General features: G+C 42.6%; 1 protein-coding gene across 1 annotated transcript in view; it reads left to right on the top strand.

Moving 5' to 3' along the window:
* The first annotated feature begins 474 nt into the window (after positions 1-474).
* The window catches only part of cntn5 (contactin 5), a 493,785-nt gene continuing 471,623 nt past the window's right edge, over positions 475-22,636 (top strand). Inside the window, exon 1 of the mRNA XM_071358202.1 lies at positions 475-1,014. The gene's annotated coding sequence lies outside the window, so the exon portion shown is untranslated. The remainder of the gene's footprint in view (positions 1,015-22,636) is intronic.

Below are 22,636 nucleotides of genomic sequence, written 5' to 3'. Positions count from 1 at the left end.
TTATGATTATTTATTTGTGTTGTTCCAAATGTCTGAATAAAAATTACAGGTTTTTTGTTGGCCGAGGGGGGGGTTCGCCCAGGGAGCCATACAAGCTAGAACCGCCACTGTGTACAGTAATAAAGTCAAGTTTGGGACAATGTATTTTTTGCAACAACTTAAGTGCAAAGTGACACTGAGCCAGAGCGTGTTTTCTCGTAAAATATTTCCCCCTTTTTTCTTTGGTCTTGAGCAAATAAATGCAGTCGCAACCAATATCCAAATCAATCCTACTATTATTGGAAATGATTCTGCCTACCGATCTCCTACACCGGCGGTGAGACACGGTAGCCTGGCCTACACTTTGACAGTCATCTATTTCGAATCTATTTGTTAAGGCATCAATCCACATATCCCTTGACATGACATCCATACTGCTGGACAATGTACACAATGTATTCTACTAGCTAGTATCTCAACTAGGCTACAATAGCTTACGAACATATTGTACGCTTCAACGACGCTACTCCGTAGAGGTAGGAGACCTTCACATTCAGGGCTGTGTATTTATCCTGCATGAAGTTCACAGACACAAGCTGCTAGGTGGGATGGAATCAGGGGATGGGGGCTCAGTCCTTCTAGCGCTAGAACGGGGCTGCGCGTTATGCAGAACAGAAGCTGCTGAGACAAACAGTCAGTCAGACGCTCGAAGTCAACAGCCGAACCCGTTCGGTAACGGGCGGAAAGGTTTCCCGAAGTGAAGGCAAAGGTGAAGTCCTACAGAAAGCAACGGACAACGGATAAATTGACACGAGACACAACGGAGGGCGCCAAGGATGTATAATTCACGCCGTCGTCTCATCGTTTAGAGAGAAACTGGGGAACAGAAAGGACCGTTTTGGAATCAAGCTCCTCTGTGCCATTCGGTTGTTCGGGGGCGACGGAGACTGGTTGTTTACGGTTAGATTATCTTGGACGGAGTGAAAACAACGTGATATTACGAAGGAAAACCCTGCCTGTTCCGTGCATTTGGCGGTGAGTATTGAGACTTGTTTGAAATGTTTTTATGGTGCTTTGTGAAGGATGAGAGTGGGGTTTACAGCTGTGGGTTATAGGAGCGGGGAGTTTCACGGCAAGGCACACGCTCCTCTGGGAGAGACAAGTTACTGAAATCGTTGCATCAAACTGCTGAAGACTTCAGGTAGCCTCATAAAAATGAGAAGAATTTCCTTAATGCTTCATCTCAATAAATATAAGTCTTACATAACAGGTTGCTTTTCTCTTATAAATAAGACAGTAAGAATATAATATCACTGTTTTTACAACAAAAGCCAAGATATTGCGTCATGCGGTCTATTTAGTTACAATGGTATATAATGTGTGACAGCTACTACACTGCAGGTATTTATTGAAAGTGGATATGCTACAGACTCACATTGTGCATTTAGTCCTCTCTCAGATCAGTTACTTAGATCCTTTTGTCTTCTCTCTGTTTTTGTATTTGGCCAAAACAATAATGAACACCATTCTTTCCGATTCGCCTCAATTTATAGTTGCTGTAATAGCAATATATTTATTTCTTACAGCCAAAACCCAAATATTGCTGAGCAGTAGTAAGACTGGCCACAAAAGAGTTGCCTGGCTTTTGTTATTCATTGCTTGCTTCCAGCATTTACACAGAGAGAGGGAGAGAGAGAGAATGTGTGTTTGCGCGAGCGTGTGTGTGCGTGTGTGTGTGTGTGTGTGTGTGTGTGTGTGCGTGTGTGCGTGTGTGTGTGTGTGGGTGTGTGTGTGTGTGTGACCATTCACTGAAAGCTGGATTCAGTCCCTTCAGTGGATGTCTTGCTCTTAGGTCCTCCAGTCAGAGCCAGTTTAGAGTGGCCATTTCCCTACAGGGCAGGCGGATTACAATGCTCACTTTTCCCTCTGTAGTGTAGGTTGCATTGACATACTTGATGAATGTAGAATTGAGCCCGGAGAAGCATGGTGCTGTTATTCTATTTGTGACACACCCTGGACTACAACCTGGACTACACCCTGGACTAGAACCTGGACTAGAACCTGGACTAGAACCTGGACTAGAACATGGACTAGAACCTGGACTAGAACCTGGACTAGAACCTGGACTAGAACCTGGACTACAACCTGGACTACACCCTGGACTACACCCTGGACTACACCCTGGACTACACACTGGACTACACCCTGGACTAGAACATGGACTAGAACCTGGACTAGAACCTGGACTAGAACCTGGACTAGAACCTGGACTAGAACCTGGACTAGAACCTGGACTACACCCTGGACTACAACCTGGACTACACCCTGGACTACACCCTGGACTACAACCTGGACTACACCCTGAACTACAACCTGGACTACACCTTGGACTACACCCTGGACTAGAACCTGGACTAGAACCTGGACTACAACCTGGACTACACCCTGGACTACAACCTGGACTACACCCTGAACTACAACATGGACTACACCCTGGACTACACCCTAGACTACAACCTGGACTACACCCTGAACTACAACCTGGACTACACCTTGGACTACACCTTGGACTACACCCTGGACTACACCCTGGACTACACCCTGAACTACAACCTGGACTACATCCTGGACTACACCCTGGACTACACCCTGGACTACAACCTGGACTACACCCTGGACTACAACCTGGACTACAACCTGGACTACACCCTAGACTACACCCTAGACTACACCCTAGACTACACCCTGGACTACACCCTAGACTAGAACCTGGACTAGAACCTGGACTAGAACCTGGACTACATCCTGGACTACAACCTGGACTACACCCTGGACTACAACCTGGACTACAACCTGAACTACACCCTGAACTACAACCTGGACTACAACTTGGATTACAACCTGGAATACACCCTGGACTACACCCTGGACTACACGCTTACAAACCCTGGAATACACTTCCGGTCATAAGTTTTTCTTTATTTTACTATTTTCTACGTTGTAGAGTAATAGTGAAGACATTGAAACTCTGAAATAACACATATGGAATCATGTAGTAACCAAAAATGAATTCAAATATATTTTATTTTTGAGATTCTTCAAATAGCCACCCTTTGCCATGATGGCAGCTTTGCACACTCTTGGCATTCTCTCAACCAGCTTCATGAGGTAGTCACCTGGAAATCATTTCAATTAACAGGTGTGCCTTGTTAAAAGTTCATTTGTGGAATTTCTTTCCTTCTTAATGTGTTTGAGCCAATCAGTTGTGTTGTGACAAGGTAGAGGTGGTATTCAGAAGATAGCCCTATTTGGTAAAAGACCAAGTCCACATTAGAACAGCTCAAATAAGCAGAGAAACAACAGTCCATCATTACTTTAAGACATGTAGGTCAGTCAATACGGAACATTTAAAGAACTTTGAAAGTTTCTTCAAGTGCAGTCGCAAAAACCTTCAAGTGCTATGATGAAACTGTCTCTCATGAGGACCGCCACAGGAATGGAAGACCCAGAGTTACCTCTGCAGCAGAGGATAAGTTCATTAGAGTTACCAGCCTCAGAAATTGCAGCCCAAATAAATGCTTCACAGAGTTCAAGTAACAGACACATCTCAACATCAACTCTTAAGAGAAAACTGTGTGAATCAGGCCTTCATGGTCGAATTGCTGCAAAGAAACCACTACTAAAGGACACCAATAAGAAAAAGAGACTTGCTTGGGCCAAGAAAAATGGGCAATGGACATTAGACTGGTGGAAATTTGTCCTTTGGTCTGATGAGTCCAAGAGATTTTTGGTTCCAACCGCCGTGTCTTTGTGAGACTCGTTGTGGGTGAACGGATGATCTCTGCATGTGTATTTCCCACCGTAAAGCATGGAGGAGGAGGTGTTATAGTGTTGGGGGTGCTTTTCTGGTGACACTCATATTTTCATAACAAAGAGTCTAAAATGGTCAATGATTTCTGTAACTTGATAGAGTTAGCTACAAAACAACAGACACTGCCATTGAGTAAATCCCTATGCTGTATCTTGTGTGTCAGGCACCTCTTGGTGGGTTGCTCTATCCCTGCTGCTCTCAGCTCCCTCCTATCATTGGCCCTGCGCCCCTTCATCTAAGTTGGGCTGATAAGGCTATAAGGTTTCTGTCAACTCATATATCTTTATAATTTTCTTAATGTCCATTATTATTTTGATGCTCACAGTTCTGCAATTAAACCGCCTTAGATTCCCAGACATTTCTCAGACGGAGAGGTTTTTGAGGGGTCCTTGTTGCATTAAAACCTCCTTAGATTCCCAGACATTTCTCAGACGGAGAGGTTTTTGAGGGGTCCGTGTTGTGCATGTGGTCTGAATACAGAATGGATTTTAGGAGCCTTTGAAAGTACCTTTGTGTTGTCACAGAATGTAAATTGTGACCTAGGGAATAGGGTGCCATTTATAATTGTTTAAATGTTTACATTTTATTTCAACTTTATTTAACATTGGGACTCACCCTGAGGCGGGATAGGTTATTATGAGACTATAGAGGTTATCACCATCATTTCCCTGAGATGGGATAGATTATTATGAGACTATAGAGGTTATCACCATCATTTCCCTGAGATGGGATAGATTATTATGAGACTATAGAGGTTATCACCATCATTTCCCCGAGACGGGATAGATTATTATGAGACTATAGAGGTTATCACCATCATTTCCCTGAGATGGGATAGATTATTATGAGACTATAGAGGTTATCACCATCATTTCCCTGAGATGGGATAGATTATTATGAGACTATAGAGGTTATCACCATCATTTCCCTGAGATGGGATAGATTATTATGAGACTATAGAGGTTATCACCATCATTTCCATGTATTTTTATTTGTTAGGGAGTAAATCCGTCTGACTCAGCAGATGCTGTTTGCAAATTACTTTCCAATATTTTTAAATCCACTTTCTTCTTGCCTTGTGTGTTTTAGGAAATATTATCATTAAATTATGGTTTCAAACATGTTTTGGGGTCCAGAGAATTACTGCAGTGTTGAAGATCAAACGTGTTTTGGGGTCCAGAGAATTACTGCAGCGTTGAAGATCAAACGTGTTTTGGGGTCCAGAGAATTACTACAGTGGTGAAACTCACATTTGAGGAAAGTGTAAATATGATCTAGTCTTTTTTGGTGTAGACTTCCCTCCAAAGTGGAATGAGTTTAGAGGAATGATAAGTCGATACCTGTAGCATGGCTCAGAATGTCTTAGAATTGAGTGTGATTGACTTGATGGTGTGAAGCAGGGGGTGCCCAACAGGTCGAACGCCAGCTACCAGTAGCTCACACCCCACCTATGAGTAGCTCACCAAACTATTCTGAAAATACATGCAAACTGTCATATAAACAAATCTCACAAGTATCAGACACCACAAGCTACTATCTTATCAACACAACATTGGCATTATCCCACCCCTGGTTATTGGCTTAAAAAGCCAAACCTAACACAATATCTGCCAATTAGTTTCCAGCAATATTGCCCCTGTCTGTCTGTGTGGTGCGTGTGTTTGTCTAACACTCCGTGTGTGGCCAGTTGATGTGATAACCGTCTTGTGGGTTGGCAGAAATCCCCAAAACCTTCTCAATTAAATGTTAACTGTATGTTATAAATGTATATAATTTGTATCTATTATATGTTTTTGTTAAACTTTGCCATGAAATGAGCAGCAGCAGTAGACGGCCATAGCAGCACATTATATGGCACATTTCTCACTGGCTAAATGCACAATTAAAGGGCCTGACGCACAATTAAAGGGAAATTACACTCAAACATCGAAATGTGTAATTCTTCCAGACCATAAAATAATTGTCTTCTGATGTGATTTAATTATTGACATCGACTCAAAACATCCAATTTAGTTGTTTCTCTATGAACACTTGTAAGCATCCAATTTAGTTGTTTCTCTAGAAACACTTGTAAACATCCAATTTAGTTGTTTCTCTAGGAACACTTGTAAACATCCCATTTAGGTGTTTCTCTATGAACAATTGTAAACATCCAATTTAGTTGTTTCTCTAGGAACACTTAGACACTTAATTTAGAGAGTGAAAAACAAAAATAATCTAAAAGCAGGATAAATAAATCAGAGAAACAAAATTTGGGAGAAAAAAAATCAGATTTTATCGGGCCCCCATTAAATGAATGTAATGTTTCTCTACCATAAGCCGCCTCCAATGTCGTTTAAGAGAATTTGGCAGTAAGCCTCACAACCGCAGACCACATGTATCCACGAAAGCACAGGACCACTTCTGGCTTCTTCACCTGCAGGATCGTCTGAGCCCAGCCACCTGGGCTGATGAAACTGAGCTTTCTGTCTTTAATAACGCTTTGTTTGTGCGTTTAAACTCATTCTGATTGGCTGGGCCTGGCTCCCCAGTGGCTGGGCCTGGCTTCCCAGTGGCCCCTGCTCAGTCATGTGAAATCCATAGATTAGGGCCTAATGAATTCATTTCAATTGACTGATTTCCTTATATGAACTTTAATTCAGTAAAATTGTTGCGTTCCTATTTTTGTTCAGTATAAATGAGACTTTCACACACAAGTCTACCCTAGTAGGCCATTTCACATGATACCAACAGAATAACGGTTGTGGTATCATTGTTTTTCTGTTATCAGTATGCAATTATCTTCAAGGTCAACTCATTTACAATTTGACATGGATTCATGAGAGTGTTTTTATAAGATACTGCCTCACCTGAAAAACTCTTTCTCTTAACAAAAGGGGATATTGACTTGGGCCAACAGGCTTGGGTTCATACCTAATTGAAAGAGACAAAGCAGTGAAGCCTACACCTTGGGATACTGGAGCAAAACAGTGTCCTCACAGTGGCACAAATGGGTGTGTGTGTGTGTGTGTGTGTGTGTGTGTGTGTGTGTGTGTGTGTGTGTGTGTGTGTGTGTGTGTGTGTGTGTGTGTGTGTGTGTGTGTGTGTGTGTGTGTGTGTGTGTGTGTATGCTGGTGTGTTTGTGTGTAACAGTGTCTCACTGAGATGGGATAATGGGACCTCAGGGAGATAATGGGACCTCAGGGAGATAATGGGACCTTAGGAAGATAATGGGACCTCAGTGAGATAATGGGACCTCAGTGAAATAATTGGACCTCAGGGAGATAATGGGACATCAGTAAGATAATGGGGACCTCCGGGAGATAAGGGGACCTTAGGAAGATAATGGGACCCCAGTGAGATAATGGGACCTCAGGAAGATACATGGGGGGCCCAGGGAGATAATGGGTACCCCAGGGAGATAATGGGGACCTCTGGGAGATAATGGGACCTCATGGAGATAATGGGACATCAGGAAGATACTGGGGACCACTGGGAGATAATAGGACCTCCGTGAGATAATGGGACATCATGAAGATAATGGGGACCTCCGGAGATAATGGGACATCGGGGAGATAATGGGAGATTGTGAAGATAACGGGGACCTCCGGGAGATAGTGGGATCTCAGTGAGATAATGGGACCTCAGTGAGATAGTGGGACCTTAGGAAGATAATGGGACCTCAGTGAGATAGTGGGACCTTAGGAAGATAATGGGACCTCAGTGAGATAGTGGGACCTCATGGAGATAATGGGTACCTCAGGGAGATAATGGGACCAAAGGGAGAACGAAGAGAGAGCGTCTCCAGTTCACATGTTGTTGTAAGTTACCCAGCCAGCATGTCTTGAGGATCACCTAGCGTTGATCACCCACAAACAATAATTTGGCCTCAGCATATTCATCGTAATAATGTCGTTTTTTATAAATACATTTATTTGCACCAAAGAAAACAGTAATAGACAACAATACAGATAAAAACTAATTAGAAAAAAAACAGTGTTCAGGTGTGTTGGAAGCCCAAGGGCTTATATGAAAACCACACCACAAAAAAACAACATACATAGTACAAAAATACCAAAGGTTTGTTTAAACAGATAACAAAACCTACTAATTTGTGGAGGAGATTTAATGAGTAGTTTGGTTCATCAGGCTGACCTCCAGTCTTCATGGAGGAGATTACTGAGTAGTTTGGTTCATCAGGCTGATCCCCAGTCTTCATGGAGGAGATTACTGAGTAGTTTGGTTCATCAGGCTGACCTACAGTCTTCATGGAGGAGATTACTGAGTAGTTTGGTTCATCAGGCTGACCCCCAGTCTTCATAGAGGAGATTACTGAGTAGTTTGGTTCATCAGGCTGACCCCCAGTCTTCATGGAGGAGATTACTGAGTAGTTTGGTTCATCAGGCTGACCTCCAGTCTTCATGGAGGAGATTACTGAGTAGTTTGGGTCATCAGGCTAACCTCCAGTCTTCATAGAGGAGATTACTGAGTAGTTTGGGTCATCAGGCTGACCCCCAGTCTTCATGGAGGAGATTACTGAGTAGTTTGGTTCATCAGGCTGACCTCCAGTCTTCATGGAGGAGATTACTGAGTAGTTTGGTTCATCAGGCTGACCTCCAGTCTTCATGGAGGAGATTACTGAGTAATTTGGGTCATCAGGCTAACCCCCAGTCTTCATGGAGGAGATTACTGAGTAGTTTGGTTCATCAGGCTGACCTCCAGTCTTCATAGAGGAGATTACTGAGTAGTTTGGTTCATCAGGCTGACCCCCAGTCTTCATGGAGGAGATTACTGAGTAGTTTGGTTCATCAGGCTGACCTCCAGTCTTCATGGAGGAGATTACTGAGTAGTTTGGTTCATCAGGCTGACCCCCAGTCTTCATAGAGGAGATTACTGAGTAGTTTGGTTCATCAGGCTGACCCCCAGTCTTCATGGAGATTACTGGGTAGTTTGGTTCATCAGGCTGACCTCCAGTCTTCATGGAGGAGATTACTGAGTAGTTTGGTTCATCAGGCTGACCTCCAGTCTTCATGGAGGAGATTACTGAGTAGTTTGGTTCATCAGGCTGACCTCCAGTCTTCATGGAGGAGATTACTGAGTAGTTTGGTTCATCAGGCTGACCCCCAGTCTTCATGGAGGAGATTACTGAGTAGTTTGGTCCATCAGGCTGACCCCCAGTCTTCATGGAGGAGATTACTGAGTAGTTTGGTTCATCAGGCTGACCTCCAGTCTTCATGGAGGAGATTACTGAGTAGTTTGGTCCATCAGGCTGACCCCCAGTCTTCATGGAGGAGATTACTGAGTAGTTTGGTTCATCAGGCTGACCTCCAGTCTTCATGGAGGAGATTACTGAGTAGTTTGGGTCATCAGGCTGACCTACAGTCTTCATGGAGGAGATTACTGAGTAGTTTGGTTCATCAGGCTGACCCCCAGTCTTCATGGAGGAGATTACTGAGTAGTTTGGGTCATCGGGCTGACCTCCAGTCTTCACGGAGGAGATTACTGAGTAGTTTGGTTCATCAGGCTGACCCCAAGTCTTCATGGAGGAGATTACTGAGTAGTTTGGTTCATCAGGCTGACCCCCAGTCTTCATGGAGGAGATTACTGAGTAGTTTGGTTCATCAGGCTGACCTACAGTCTTCACTTGAAGTTATTGAGGGATGATGATGTTTTGGCATTGTGAAGATAAGAATTCCATAGTATGGTACCTCTATCAGATAGAGAATTGACAATGTGAGGTGCGGCAGTGGGGAGGGTGAAGGTTGCCACAGTGTCTTTTGTTATATAGATGGATTTCAGAATTAACGTGGAAGAATCCATTGAAGGGTTTAGTTCAACTGTCTGGGACCTGGAAGAATTCATTGAAGGGTTTAGGTAAACTGTCTGGGACCTGCAAGAATCCATTGAAGGGTTTAGGTAAACTGTCTGGGACCTGGAAGAATCCATTGAAGGGTTTAGGTAAACTGTCTGTGAGGTATGAGTATTTGTAGATGAAAGTGCATTGTCACGCCCTGACCATAGAGAGCCCTCGGGGTTCTCTATGGTGTTTTAGGTCAGGGCGTGACTAGGGGGGATTTCTATGTTGGTGTATTAGTATGGTTCCCAATTAGAGGCAGCTGTTTATCGTTGTCTCTAATTGGGGATGATACTTAAGTTGTTCATTGTTCCCACCTGCTTTGTGGGATATTGTTTCAGTAAGTGCCTCGTGCGCTCTGTACTTCACGTTCGTTGTATGTTTGTTGTTTTTGTAGTTTCACTTAGTATTAAAATATGTGGAACTCAACTCACGCTGCGCCTTGGTCCGCTCAATTCCATGAGCGTGACACGCATTATTGGTGTACACTAATGTCGTACATAGACAAGATATTGAGTTTCTCAAACAAAGGTGCAGATGGAGCCAGGTAATTAGAGGAGGTGGCTAGTTTTGCACATTTATTTTGTATAATGAGTACATTGCGTAGGTAGGAGGCATATGCACTGACCCAGACAATACCACAAATCATTCTGATGATATCAACAGATTTCATCACTTTGCTGCAGACAAATTGAATAAGATCTTTCCAGGATAACTTTTCATCAATCACAACTCAGAGGAATCTAGTGGATGTGACTTGTCCCATTTCATTCCCACCATTTGAGATCATGGCTCTTTTTTTGAACAATATTTCTTATTCTTACTAGTGAATACAATAAAGTTGGATGTTTTAACATTTAAAGACAAGTTGTTTATCTGGAACCATTCAGAAAATTAGTGATGAGGTGCTGCATCAAATGACCTGGCCTCCACAATCACCCGACCTCAACCCAATTGAGAGGGTTTTGGTTTGAGTTGGACCACAGAGTGAAGGAACAGCAGCCAACAAGTGCTCAGCATATGTGGGAACTCCTTCAAGACTGTTGGAAAAGCATTCCAGGTGAAGCCGGTTGAGAGAATGCCAAGAGTGTGCAAAGCTGTCGTCAAGGCGAAGGGTGGCTACTTTGAAGAATATCAAATATAAAAACCTCCATCACCTCCATTGCATCAGGAAGATCAAACTGAAGCAGAGAATAGAAATGTCCCTTAATGTAATCCAAGGGATCTCTACCAGTTTTCTCTATTTTCTTTGACAGAGAGGAACCCACGTTCACAAAGAAAGTTATTAAATTCACATGAAATAACATCAGGATCACTATAGGTCTCATTTCCAACAATACATTGAGATGGAATATTTGTAGTGTTAGGTTTTTATTTTTTCAGAGTAAATAACTCACGGACACTAGAGAGGCTTTAACCAAGTTACATTTTTCTCAAAGGTTCTGTACAGCTGTATTCAGACAGCAAAACATTTCTCACATCACAGTTATGCACATCCTACTTAAAACACTCCTTCTTCTCTCCAATCCTTACAGTTTATGGTTTAACAGGAAGCTAATAAAGAGGATAACAAACCTTGATTACTGCCTTAACCTTTCTAGGACACACGTCCCCCCCCCCCCCCCCCCAACATTCAGCTGAAAAAGGCAGCGCGCGAAATTCAAAAAATGTAACTTTCACACATTAACAAGTCCAATACAGCAAATGAAAGATAAACATCTTGTTAATCTACCCATCGTGTCCGATTTTTAAAATGTTTTACAGCGAAAACACAGCATATGATTATGTTAGATCACCACCAAATCCAAAAAACACACAGCCATTTTTCCCAGCCAAAGATAGTCACACAAAAGCAGAAATAGAGATAAAATTAATCACTAACCTTTGATAATCTTCATCAGATGACACTCATAGGACATCATGTTACACAATACATTTCTGTTTTGTAAGATAATGTGCATATTTATATCCACAAATCTCGGTTTACATTGGCGCCATGTTCAGAAATGCCTCCAAAATATCCGGAGTAATTACAGAGAGCCACGTCAAATAACAGAAATACTCATCATAAACTTTGATGAAAGATACATGTTTTACATATAATTAAAGATACACTGGTTCTTAATGCAACCGCTGTTTTTTGCTAAAAACTTTAGTAAAAAGCACACCATGCAATAATCGGAGACAGCGCTCAGATTTAACAACATTTCTCCGCCATGTTGGAGTCAACAGAAATACGAAATTACATCATAAATATTCCCTTACCTTTGATTATCTTCATCAGAATGCAATGCCAGGAATCCTATTTCCACAATAAATCGTTTTTTTTGTTCGATAATGTCCATTACTTATGTCCAATTAGCAACTTTAGCTAGCATGTGTAGTACACGTGTCCAAACACTGGCGCAGATGAAGGCAAACGTCGGACGAAAACTTCAAAAAGTTATATTACAAGTCGAATAAGTGGAAGGCGTAGGAAGTGCAAACAGATCCATATATTACAGGGAATTGAATAGGCGATGACTTTTCACATCGACGACTTTCACATCGACCCTTCTCAGAATTCTCACTTCCTGTTTGGAAGTTTGCCTGCCATATGAGTTCTGTTATACTCACAGACATAATTCAAACAGTTTTAGAAACTTCAGAGTGTTTTCTATCCAATAGTAATAATAATATGCATATATTATCATCTGGGACAGAGTAGGAGGGAGTTCACTCTGGGCACCAATTCATCCAAAAGTGAAAATGCTGACCTCAACCCCTCTTTCATCTAATCCACAGATTCTTCTGAGAACCATTAACTTCTGACATAACCCAGTCTCTTTCATTTCCTATCATTCATTTACTATCTCAATGATCAAAGTTTAGCCGATTCCAACATTAGATACCGTTTTCTTATTCAACAGTTGATTGATAAATTTCCACGTTATACTTTTTGTAATTGCAGAATTCAGGGGATTTGTGAGAAAATGTGTTGTTTTTAACTGAGGATTTTTTTGAGACCGGTTGTAAAACCAAGGTTTCTAGAACCCATCTGCTGCTCTCACAGGATTTAATTAAGGGAAAGCAGTGGTGAAAAACACAATTGAAAGATGTGAGGGAAGTCTGGTAAGCAACAAATGTCCCCATGAAATATCATCAATCAACATCTTAAAGTGTTCATAATTACTTTTGTTAAATATTATATAATATATATATGTATATATATATATATATATAATACCCTTAATGCTACTAATCATCCCCATCTGCTCATTTCCAGCTGGCAAAGAGAAGTGGGAACATTGGAAAGTGATCAGAAATGTCAGTATACAGTATACCTGTATTAGCCACATTATTCAAAGAATTTGTAAAATATGGTGAATAAGGGTGACAGATGAACGGGTTAGATGAGGGGACAGCTGGAGTATAAAGTATTCAGAAAGTCAGATGTTACAACAAACTTTAAATACGTTTGTTCTAATCACCCAATAAAAAACACATTTTATCTTAATTATTAATCAAATTCAATGTTGATGCCAAGGATATCAATGAAACTACCAATGTCATAGTCGGGTGGCCGATAGATGCATCCAATTACCACTTTTTTACCACCAAGAAATGAACAGGAGGGAATTTGCATGAAAAAAGATTCAACATCAGTGTTATCAGATGTAAGTGCGAGGTCCTCTCTTACAAAGAATTGAAAACGTTTATGAACAAAAATGGACCCTCGTCCTCCCACTCTTGATGTTCTCCAGTGGTGAACAGCATTATAACGAGACATGTTAAAGCATGATTTTCTCTTCAGTCAACCAGGTTTCTGAAAGGGCAACAATTTAACATTCATGACTGAGAGAAGACAGATATTGAACAAGGTGGTCATGATTTTTAGGAAGAACGTTCAACTGAAAGGTACAAAATAAGGTTGTCTTGTTTTTATATCAACTGCCGTACAGGTTGTTAAATTGCTTAACATTATAGTAATCACAAATGATAGACTTACATTTTCAGGAAATTTGAATCTCGATTAACACAATCATTATATTTATTGTTGGCTTCATTAATATCTAACGGGTTAAAGACCATGTTATCAGGGTTGATATCTTGCCTAACTAAGAGAGATACACAGGATGACTCATCCAGAGAATAGACAGAAATATAGAAGTGCCACATGTCCAATACAACCATACATTATATTATATTATATTATTATTACAACATTGTGTTAGTTTCATCAATAGAGATGCACTTCCTATGGAATGCACTTTTTTTCTCCTTTTTCCCACCTTTATTTAACCAGGTAGGCTAGTTGAGAACAAATTCTCATTTACAACTGCGACCTGGCCAAGATAAAGCAAAGCAGTTCGACACATACAACAACACAGAGTTACACATGGAGTAAAACAAACATACAGTCAATAATACAGTAGAAAAAATAAGTCTATATACGCTGTGAGCAAATGAGGTGAGATAAGAGAGGTAAAGGCAAAAAAAAGGCCATGTTGCCAAAGTAAATACAATATAGCAAGTAAAACACTGGAATGGTAGATTTGCAGTGGAAGAATGTGCGAAGTAGAAATAGAAATAATAGGGTGCAAAGGAGCAAAATAAATAAATAAATACAGTAGGGGAAGAGGTAGTTGTTTGGGCTAATTTATAGATGGGCTATGTACAGGTGCAGTAATCTATGAGCTGCTCTGACAGCTGTTTCTTAAAGCTAGTGAGGGAGATAAGTGTTTCCAGTTTCAGAGATGTTTGTAGTTTGTTCCAGTCATTGGCAGCAGAGAACTGGAAGGAGAGGCGACCAATGGAAGAATTGGTTTTGGGGATGACCAGAGAGATATACCTGCTGGAACTCGTGCTACAGGTGGGTGCTGCTATGGTGACCAGCGAGCTGAGATTAGGGGGGACTTTACCTTGCAGGGTCTTGTTGATGACCTGTAGCCAGTGGGTTTGGCGACGAGTATGAAGCGAGGGCCAGCCAACGAGAAAGTACAGGTCGCAGTAGTGGGTAGTATATGGGGCTTTGGTGACAAAACGGATGGCACTGTGATAGACTGCATCCAATTTATTGAGTAGGGTATTGGAGGCTATTTTGTAAATGACATCGCCGAAGTCGAGGATCGGTAGGATGGTCAGTTTTACGAGGGTATGTTTGGCAGCATGAGTGAAGGATGCTTTGTTGCGAAATAGGAAGCCAATTCTAGATTTAACTTTGGATTGGAGATGTTTGATGTGAGTCTGGAAGGAGAGTTTACAGTCTAACCAGACACCTAGGTATTTGTAGTTGTCCACATATTCTAGGTCAGAACCGTCCAGAGTAGTGATGCTGGACGGGTGGTTAGGTGCAGGCAGCGATCGGTTGAAGAGCATGCATTTGGTTTTACTTGTATTTAAGGGCAGTTGGAGGCCACGGAAGGAGAGTTGTATGGCATTGAAGCTCGTCTGGAGGGTTGTTAACACAGTGTCCAAAGAAGGGCCAGAATTATACAGAATGGTGTCGTCTGCATAGAGGTGGATCAGAGACTCACCAGCAGCAAGAGCGACATCATTGATGTATACAGAGAAGAGAGTCGGCCCAAGAATTGAACCCAATGGCACCCCCATAGAGACTGCCAGAGGCCCGGACAACAGGCCCTCTGATTTGACACACTGAACTCTATCAGAGAAGTAGTTGGTGAACCAGGCGAGGCAATCATTTGAGAAACCAAGGCTATCGAGTCTGCCGATGAGGATGTGGTGATTGACAGAGTCGAAAGCCTTGGCCAGGTCAATGAATACGGCTGCACAGTATTGTTTCCTATCGATGGCGGTTATGATATCGTTTAGGACCTTGAGCGTGTCTGAGGTGCACCCATGACCAGCTCTGAAACCAGATTTCATAGCGGAGAAGGTACTGTGGGATTCGAAATGGTCGGTAATCTGTTTGTTGACTTGGCTTTCGAGGACCTTAGAAAGGCAGGGTAGGATAGATATAGGTCTGTAGCAGTTTGGGTCAACAGTGTCCCCCCCTTTGAAGAGGGGGATGACCGCAGCTGCTTTCCAATCTTTGGGAATCTCAGATGACACGAAAGAGAGGTTGAACAGGCTACTAATAGGGGTTGCAACAATTTCGGCAGATAATTTTAGAAAGAAAGTGTCCAGATTGTCCAGCCCGGCTGATTTGTAGGGGTCCATATTTTGACCCTTTTTCAAAACATCCGCTGATTGGATTTGGGAGAAGGAGACAAGGGGAAGGCTTGAACAAGTTGCTGTGGGGGGTAGAGTGCTGTTGACCGGGGTAGGGGTAGCCAGGTGGAAAACATGGCCAGCCGTAGAAAAATGCTTATTGAAATTCTCAATTATAGTGGATTTATCAGTGGTGACAGAGTTTCCTATCCTCAGTGCAGTGGGCAGCTGGGAGGAGGTGTTCTTATTCTCCATGGACTTTACAGTGTCCCAGAACGTTTTTGAGTGTGTGTTGCAGGAAGCAAATTTCTGCTTGAAAAAGCTAGCCTTGGCTTTTCTAACTGCCTGTTTATATTGGTTTCTAACTTCCCTGAAAAGTTGCATATCACTGGGGCTGTTCGATGCTAATGCAGAACGCCACAGGAACGCCACATTGACACAGTCCACATAACACCACTGAAGACTTCAGAGGGATCTGACATTTAGAGAAATGTGTGTTTTTAGTCATGAGGTTAGGTGAAACACATGTAAATATGTGTGTGTATGTGTGTGTGTGTGTGTGTGTGTGTGTGTGTGTGTGTGTGTGTGTGTGTGTGTGTGTGTGTGTGTGTGTGTGTGTGTGTGTGTGTGTGTGTGTGTGTGTGTGTGTGTGTCAAATCAGTTGACTATAGCGGAGTTACTTGCCATCAACCTACGAGAGGGGGGTGAACGACCAGCTGATCATACTTCTTCAATTAGTCGTGTCAGCAGTTCCTTTCTTTTGAGGAGTACCTTTTCAGAGAAGTCGTCATTGTTGAAGATGTTCGTTCCCTTCAGGCACTTGGTTCTCCTGAGAATGTCCTCGTCTTTGAACTTGAGCAGTTTCACAACTATAGATCTGGGCTGTCCAATAGGGCTGTTTCACCACTATAGATCTGGCTGTCCATCAGGGCAGTTTCACCACTATAGATCTGGCTGTCCATCAGGGCAGTTTCACCACTATAGATCTGGCCGTCCATCAGGGCAGTTTCACCACTATAGATCTGGCCGTCCATCAGGGCAGTTTCACCACTATAGATTTGGCCCTCCATCACGGCAGTTTCACCACTATAGATCTGGCCGTCCATCAGGGCAGTTTCAACACTATAGATCTGGGCTGTCCATCAGGGCAGTTTCACCACTATAGATCTGGCTGTCCATCAGGGCTGTTTCACCACTATAGATCTGGCTGTCCATCAGGGCAGTTTCACCACTATAGATCTGGCTGTCCATCAGGGCAGTTTCACCACTATAGATCTGGGTGTCCACCAGGGCAGTTTCACCACTATGGATCTGGCCGTCCATCAGGGCAGTTTCAGCACTATAGATCTGGCTGTCCATCAGGGCAGTTTCACCACTATAGATCTGGGTGTCCACCAGGGCAGTTTCACCACTATAGATCTGGCTGTCCATCAGGGCAGTTTCACCACTATGGATCTGGCCGTCCATCAGGGCAGTTTCAGCACTATAGATCGGGCTGTCCATCAGGGCAGTTTCACCACTAAGTTTACTAGGCCCTCTCCCTCTCGATGATTTTAGGGTCCAGTTTGAATTGATCTGCCAGGAGGTTCTTGACCTTGACTTCTGTGTCATGCTAAGTTTACGTCTTTACGTCCTCAATTCCATCTATTAAAATGTTATTGTGCCTCAATTGGTTTTCGAGTTAGTCTCCTTTGGAAGAGGGCTTGTCAAGTGTTGTTTGGAAAATTGTGAAATCCTCATACATGGTTTTGAATGAGGTCTGGCTGGTGACATTCACTCCCTTTAGTTCCTTCACCTCCGGCTGCGTAAATTGTGTAGACTATAGATTTGGCCCTCCATCAGGGCAGTTTCACCACTATAGATCTGGCTGTCCATCAGGGCAGTTTCACCACTATAGATCTGGCTGTCCATCAGGGCAGTTTCACCACTTTAGATCTGGCCGTCCATCAGGGCAGTTTCAACACTATAGATCTGGGCTGTCCATCAGGGCAGTTTCACCACTATAGATCTGGGCCGTCCATCAGGGCAGTTTCACCACTATAGATCTGGCTGTCCATCAGGGCAGTTTCACCACTATAGATCTGGCCGTCCATCAGGACAGTTTCACCACTATAGATCTGGCTGTCCACCAGGGCAGTTTCACCACTATAGATCTGGCTGTCCATCAGGGCTGTTTCACCACTATAGATCTGGCTGTCCATCAGGGCTGTTTCACCACTATAGATCTGGCTGTCCATCAGGGCAGTTTCACCACTATAGATCTGGCCGTCCATCAGGGCAGTTTCACCACTATAGATCTGGCCGTCCATCAGGGCAGTTTCACCACTATTGATCTGGCTGTCCATCAGGGCAGTTTCACCACTGTAGATCTGGCCGTCCATGGCAGTTTCACCACTATAGATCTGGCTGTCCATCAGGGCAGTTTCACCACTATAGATCTGGCCGTCCATCAGGGCAGTTTCACCACTATAGATCTGGCTGTCCATCAGGGCAGTTTCAGCACTATAGATCTGGCCGTCCATCAGGGCAGTTTCACCACTATAGATCTGGCCGTCCATCAGGGCAGTTTCACCACTATAGATCTGGGTGTCCACCAGGGCAGTTTCACTACTATAGATCTGGCTGTCCATTGGGGCAGTTTCACCACTATAGATCTGGGCTGTCCACCAGGGAAGTTTCACCAATATAGATCTGGCTGTCCATCAGGGCAGTTTCACCACTGTAGATCTGGCCGTCCATCAGGGCAGTTTCACCACTATAGATCTGGGCCGTCCATCAGGGCAGTTTCACCACTATAGATCTGGCCGTCCATCAGGGCAGTTTCAACACTATAGATCTGGCTGTCCATCAGGGCAGTTTCACCACTATAGATCTGGCCGTCCATCAGGGCAGTTTCACCACTATAGATCTTTGGCGTCCATCTGGGAAGAAAGTGCCATTCCTATAGGCCCTATCCCTCTCGATGATTTTAGGGTCCAGTTTGAATTGATCTGCCAGGAGGTTCTTGACCTTGACTTCTGTGTCATGCTAAGTTTACGTCTTTACGTCCTCAATTCCATCTATTAAAATGTTATTGTGCCTCAATTGGTTTTCGAGTTAGTCTCCTTTGGAAGAGGGCTTGTCAAGTGTTGTTTGGAAAATTGTGAAATCCTCATACATGGTTTTGAATGAGGTCTGGCTGGTGACATTCACTCCCTTTAGTTCCTTCACCTCCGGCTGCGTAAATTCCAAACGGTGATTAAATTCCATTACATCCTTAAACAGATAACCAACCGTTTTGTTGGTAGAATCCATAAAGAGTTGCAGGAAGGACTTAAAGTTAGTATAGTGTTGACCCAGTAGTTCATGGAGTGTAGTGTTGACCCAGTAGTTCATGGAGTGTAGTGTTGACCCAGTAGTTCATGGAGTGTAGTGTTGACCCGGTAGTTCATGGAGTGTAGTGTTGACCCAGTAGTTCATGAAGTGTAGTGTTGACCCGGTAGTTCATGGAGTGTAGTGTTGACCCAGTAGTTCATGGAGTGTAGTGTTGACTCAGTAGTTCATGGAGTGTAGTGTTGACCCAGTAGTTCATGGAGGGTAGTGTTGACCCAGTAGTTCATGGAGTGTAGTGTTGACCCAGTAGTTCATGGAGTGTAGTGTTGACCCAGTAGTTCATGAAGTGTAGTGTTGACCCGGTAGTTCATGGAGTGTAGTGTTGACCCAGTAGTTCATGGAGTGTAGTGTTGACCCAGTAGTTCATGGAGTGTAGTGTTGACCCAGTAGTTCATGGAGGGTAGTGTTGACCCAGTAGTTCATGGAGTGTAGTGTTGACCCAGTAGTTCATGGAGTGTAGTGTTGACCCAGTAGTTCATGGAGTGTAGTGTTGACCCGGTAGTTCATGGAGTGTAGTGTTGATACGTACTCCTCTTCCACATTGAGCTTTGCAGTGTTTTTCTGTCTAGTTTTAGCCACGCTTCAAGCTTGTTGTGAGCTAAAATGAATTCACAAACACAACCCACACCCCGCCTCCTGAAAACAAGCTCCGCCAGTGGCAAACACACACACACAAGCAGCACAGACTTGATGACACATGAACAAGTATGATTAACTTCTTATGGCTGCAAGCCCGAAGCCGGGCACAATATGACACCAGCCACTTCAAGTGCAGGGCGCGAAATTCAAAATATATTTTTTTGAAATATTTAACTTTCACACATTAACAAGTCCAATACAGCATATGAAAGATAAACATCTTGTGAATCCAGCCAACATGTCCGATTTTTAAAATGTTTTACAGCGACAACACCACATATATTTATGTTAGCTCACCACCAAATACAAAAAAGGACAGACATTTTTCACAGCACAGGTAGCATGCACAAAGCCAACCTAACTAACCAAGAACCAACCAAACTAACCAAGAAACAACTTCATCAGATGACAGTCTTATAACATGTTATACAATTTTGTTCGAAAAATGTGCATATTTGAGGTATAAATCAGTTTTACATTGCAGCTACCATCACAGCTACCGTCAGAAATAGAACCGAAGCAGCCAGAGTAATTACAGAGACCAACGTCAAATACCTAAATACTCATCATAAAACATTTCTGAAAAATACATGGTGTATAGCAAATTAAAGACAAACATCTTGTGAATCCAGCCAATATTTCAGATTTTTTAAGTGTTTTACAGCGAAAACACAATATAGCATTATATTAGCTTACTACAATAGCCTACCACACTACCGCATTCATTCATCAAGGCACGTTAGCGATAGCAATAGGCACGTTAGCGATAGCGAATAAACCAGCAAAAGATATATAATTTTTGACTAACCTTGATAAGCTTCATCAGATGACAGTCCTATAACATCAGGTTATACATACACTTATGTTTTGTTCAAAAATTTGCATATTTAGAGCTGAAATCAGTGGTTATACATTGTGCTAACGTAGCATCTTTTTCCCAGAATGTGCGGATATTTTTATGGCACTCAACTATTCTCACCAAATAACTATACATAAACGTTACTAAAAAATACATGTTGTGTAGGAAATTATAGATACACTAGTTCTTAATGCAATCGCCGTGTTAGAATTCTAAAAATAACTTCATTACGACATCCAGCTTAGGTATAGCGAGAGAGTACCCAAAATCTGGGTACTCTCAGATTTCACAACTATTTCACATGTTCGACAGATATATGCAATAGCATCATAAAATGGGTCCTACTTTTGATGATCTTTCATCAGAATGTTGTACAAGGGGTCCTTTGTCGGGAACAATCGTTGTTTGGATTTAGAATGTCCTCTTCTCCAGTCAATTAGCACGGAAAGCTAGCAAAGTGGCGCGAAGCTCTCCTTCCTGAACAAAGGCACACAACGCAACACGCCTAACGTCCCGAATAAATTTCAATAATCTAATAAAACTATATTGAAAAAACATACTTTACGATGATATTGTCACATGTATCAAATAAAATCAAAGCCGGAGATATTAGTCGTCTATAACGACAGCTTATCAGAAGGCAAAACTAGGTCTCTTCACGCGCTCTCCAGAAAACAGGAAACTGGTGACACGTCATACAAAGAGCATTTATTCGACCCCAGATCAAGTTATACACTCCATTTCTTCTCACTGCCTGTCGACATCTAGTGGAAGACGTATGACGCATGTGTTCTAATAAATATCAAGGACCTTTATAGGCAGGCCCTAGAACAGAGCATCGATTTCAGATTTTCCACTTCCTGTCAGGAAGTTTGCTGCAAAATGAGTTCTGTTTTACTCACAGATATAATTCAAACGGTTTTAGAAACTAGAGAATGTTTTCTATCCAATAGTAATAATAATATGCATATTGTACGAGCAAGAATTGAGTATGAGACCGTTTGAAATGGGCAGCTTTTATCCGGCTACTCAATACTGAGAGAAGACAGTAACACAGACTAGATGACACATGAACCAGTATGATTAACAGAGAGAAGGCAGCAACACAGACTAGATGACACATGAACCAGTATGATTAACAGAGAGAAGACAGTAACACAGACTAGATGACACATGAACCAGTATGATTAACAGAGAGAAGACAGTAACACAGACTAGATGATACATGAACCAGTATGATTAACAGAGAGAAGACAGTAACACAGACTAGATGATACATGAACCAGTATGATTAACAGAGAGAAGACAGTAACACAGACTAGATGACACATGAACCAGTATGATTAACAGAGAGAAGAAAGTAACAGACTTGATGACACATGAACCAGTATGATTAACAGAGAGAAGACAGTAACACAGACTAGATGACACATGAACCAGTATGATTAACAGGGAGAAGACAGTAACACAGACTAGATGACACATGAACCAGTATGATTAACAGAGAAGGCAGAGAACACTGGCTGCCCTGTACTATAGGAGTAAGAGATCCTGGCTGCCCTGTATTATAGGAGCAGGATATCCTGGCTGCCCTGTACTATACGAGCAGGATTTCCTGGCTTCTCTGTACTATAGGAGCAAGAGATCCTGGCTGCCCTGTACTATACGAGCAGGAGATCCTGGCTGTCCTGTACTAAAGGAGCAGGATATCCTGGCTACCCTGTACTATAGGAGCAGGAGATCCTGGCTGCCCTGTACTATACGAGCAGGAGATCCTGGCTGCCCTGTACTATAGGAGCAAGATATCCTGGCTGCCCTGTACTATAGGAGCAGGAGATCCTGGCTGCCCTGTATTATAGGAGCAAGATATCCTGGCTATCCTGTAATATACGAGCAGGAGATCCTGGCTGCCCTGCACTATAGGAGCAAG

The sequence above is a fragment of the Salvelinus alpinus genome, chromosome 21 (genome assembly GCF_045679555.1).
Source record: "Salvelinus alpinus chromosome 21, SLU_Salpinus.1, whole genome shotgun sequence".
Taxonomy (NCBI): Eukaryota; Metazoa; Chordata; class Actinopteri; order Salmoniformes; family Salmonidae; genus Salvelinus; species Salvelinus alpinus.
Note: the sequence above shows the minus strand (reverse complement) of the source record. Positions and strands in the feature narration are given on the sequence as shown.